We start from the raw sequence: 3,713 nt of genomic DNA, 5'->3' as shown, positions 1-3,713 counted from the left end.
CTTCTTCACACAAAATATTTAAATCATGCACAACCCCGGTGGCAAGCCAAGCAATTTATTCATACTTTTGATGTTCTCAACTTTTTCAATCTTCACGCAATACATGAGTGTGAGCCATGGATATAGCACTATGGTGGAATAGAATATGCTGGTTGTGGAGAAGAAAAAAAGGAGGAAGATAGTCTCACATCAACTAGGCGTATCAATGGATTATGGAGATGCCCATCAATAGATATCAATGTGAGTGAGTAGGGATTGCCATGCAACGGATGCACTAGAGCTATATGTGTATGAAAACTCAAAAAGAAACTAAGTGGGTTTGCATCCAACTCGCTTGCTCACGAAGACCTAGGGAAATTTGAGGAAGCCCATCAGTGGAATATACAAGACAAGTTCTATAATGAAAAATTCCCACTAGTATATGAAAGTGACAACATAGGAGACTCTCTATCATGAAGATCATGGTGCGACCTTGAAGCACAAGTGTGGTAAAAGGATAGTAGCATTGTCCCTTCTCTCTTTTTCTCTCATTTTTTATTTGGGCCTTCACTTTTTTTATGGCCTGTTTTTTCTCTTCTTTTTTTATTTTTCGTCTGAAGTCTCATCCCGACTTGTGGGGGAATCATAGTCTCCATCATCCTTTCCTCGCATGGGACAATGCTCTAATAATGAAGATCATCACACTTTTATTTACTTACAACTCAATACTTAGAACAAAATTTGACTCTATGTGAATGCCTCCGGTGGTGTACCGGGATGTGTAATGATTCAAGAGTGACATGTATGAAAAAATTATGAACGGTGGCTTTGCCACAAATACGATGTCAACTACATGATCATGCAAAGCAATATGACAATGAATGGAGCATGTCATAATAAACGGAACAATGAGGATTTGCATGGCAATATATCTCGGAATGGCTATGGAAATGCCATAATAGGTAGGTATGGTGGCTGTTTTGAGGAAGGTAATGGTGGGTGTATGGTACCGCGAAAGTTGTGCGGCACAAGAGATGCTAGCAATGGCGGAAGGTTGAGAGTGCGTATAATCCATCGACTCAACATTAGTCATAAAGAACTCAAATACTTATTGTAAAAATCTATTAGTTATCGAAACGAAGTACTACATGCATGCTCCTAGGGGGATAGATTGGTAGGAAAAGATCATCGCTCATGTTCGACCCCCACTCATAAGGAAGACAATTAATAAATAAATCATGCTCCAACTTCATCACATAATGGTTCACCATACGTGCATGCTACGGGAATCGTGAACTTTAACACAAGTATATCTCAAATTCACAACGAATCTACTAGCATGACTCTAATATCACCATCTTCATATCTCGAAACAATCATAAAGAATCAAACTTCTCATAGTATTGAATGCACTTCATATGAAAGTTTTTATTATATCGACCTTGGATGCCCATCATATTATGACTAGTTTTATAACCAAAGAAAATTACCAGTGTATTCTAAAAGAATCTCAAAATAATATAAGTGAAGCATGAGAGTTCAACCATTTCTATAAAATAAAGCCATTGCCGTGCTCTAAAAAGATATAAGTGAAGCACTAGAGCAATATTGCCTAGCTCAAAAAATATAAGTGAAGCACATAGAGTATTCTAATAAATCACGATTCATGCGTGTCTCTCCCAAAATGTGTGTATAGAAAGGATGATTGTGGCAAACTAAAAATCAAAGACTCAAGTCATACAAGACGCTCCAAGCAAAACACATATCATGTGGTGAATAAAAATATAGCCTCAAGTAAAGTTACCGATAGACGAAGACGAAAGAGGGGTTGCCTTCCGGGGCATCCCCAAGCTTAGGCTTTGGTTGTCCTTGAATATTACCTTGGGGTGCCTTGGGCATCCCCATTCTTAGGCTCTTGCCACTCCTTATTCCATAGTCCATCAAATCATTACCCAAAACTTGGAAACTTCACAACACAAAACTCGACAGAAAATCTCATGAGCCCTGTTAGTATAAGAAAATAAATCACCACTTTATGGTACTGTTGGAAACTCATTCTTTATTTATATTTTTGTAATATATACTGTATTCCAACTTCTCCATGGTTCATACCCCCCGATACTACCCATAGATTCATCAAAATAAGCAAACAACACGCGAAAAACAGAATCTGTCAAAAACAGAACAGTTTGTAGTAATCTGTAACTCTCAAATACTTATGTAACTCCAAACATCCATACAAATTATGAAAACCTGATAAATTTGTTTACCAATCCATAGCAAAAATAATCAGATCAAAATCACGTTTCTGTGAATTTTCAAAACTAATTTACTAAGCGCATAAGTTTCTGATTTTCAGCAGGATCAACACTACTATCACCGTAAGCTATCCTAAAGGTTCCACTTGGCAAAAACACAAATTAAAACATAAAACCACATCTAACCAGAGGCTAGATGAATTATTTATTACTAAACAGGAGCAAAAAGCAAAGAACAAAAATAAAATTGGGTTGCCTTCCAACAAGCGCTATCGTTTAACGCCCCTAGCTAGGCAGAAAAACCCGAATAGATCTAGGTATTGCCATCTTTGGTGTGCAATCCATAAGTGGCTCTCATAATAGATTCATAAGAAAATTTAATTTTTTTCCTAGGAAAGTGTTCCATGACTTTCCTTAACGTAAATTAGAACCTAATGTTTCCTTCTTTCATATCAATAATTGCACCAATCGTTCTAAGGAAAGGTCTACCAAGAATAATAGGACATGTAGGATTGCAATCTATATGAAGAACAATGAAATCTACGGGCACATAACTCCTATTTGCAACAATAAGAACATCATTAATCCTTCCCATAGGTTTATTAATAGTGGAATCCGTGAGATGCAAATTTAAAGAACAATCATCAAATTCACGGAAACCCAACACATCACACAAAGTTTTTGGAATCGTGGAAACACATTACTGTAGGATGCTGCTAAGGCGACACTACGATCAGAGACCCTTTGATAAATTGTGTGTGATGCAATAATCGCAAATGGTGGTGTAAGAAAACCATCTAAAATGTGTAAAACTTTTGCGATGACGGATGCATCAAACACGGTTCAGATTTTAGTTGCGTGTGCGATGCAAAGCATACGGTTGATCCAGCAGAACTGTTTGCGATGAGGAAGAACAACAGAAACGGGCAGCCATATCAATGTGTGTGCGATATACGACATACAGTTCCCTCCGATGAACTGTGTGCTATTAGGGAATGCAACAGAAACGGTCAGCCAGATCAAGGTGTGTGTGATAAACGGCATACAGTTCACTCGGACAAACTGTTTTCGATTAGGCAAGAGAACAAAAACGTTTCATCTTAACAAGATGTGTGTGATATGTGGCATTTGCGATCAGCCAAAAGAACACAAACGATTTGTGTAAACCAGATGTGTGTGATACGCAGCAAACAACCCACTCGGATGAACTGTTTTGCGATGAGAAATTATAACACACACGGTTACTATAGTAAGTTCGTGTGTGATTATGTTCGTATAAAAAACTTTGAAAAATGCAAACTAGTTTCTTGCATATAAAAAACTATCAAAAAGTAACGAGATAGACCTTCTTCAAGCCAATCAACATGTTTTCAAAAAACAAGAAATGTCAAAAATTACAAAACAAAGACCTCGATAGACCTTGCTGCTGTAGATCCCTCTTTGCAGCCTCTATTGTGCAACACAATGGAAACAGTT

The sequence above is a fragment of the Triticum aestivum genome, chromosome 6B (assembly GCF_018294505.1).
Source record: "Triticum aestivum cultivar Chinese Spring chromosome 6B, IWGSC CS RefSeq v2.1, whole genome shotgun sequence".
In the NCBI taxonomy this organism is placed as follows: Eukaryota; Viridiplantae; Streptophyta; class Magnoliopsida; order Poales; family Poaceae; genus Triticum; species Triticum aestivum.
The sequence above is the reverse complement of the archived record's forward strand: the minus strand, read 5'-3'. Positions refer to the sequence as shown.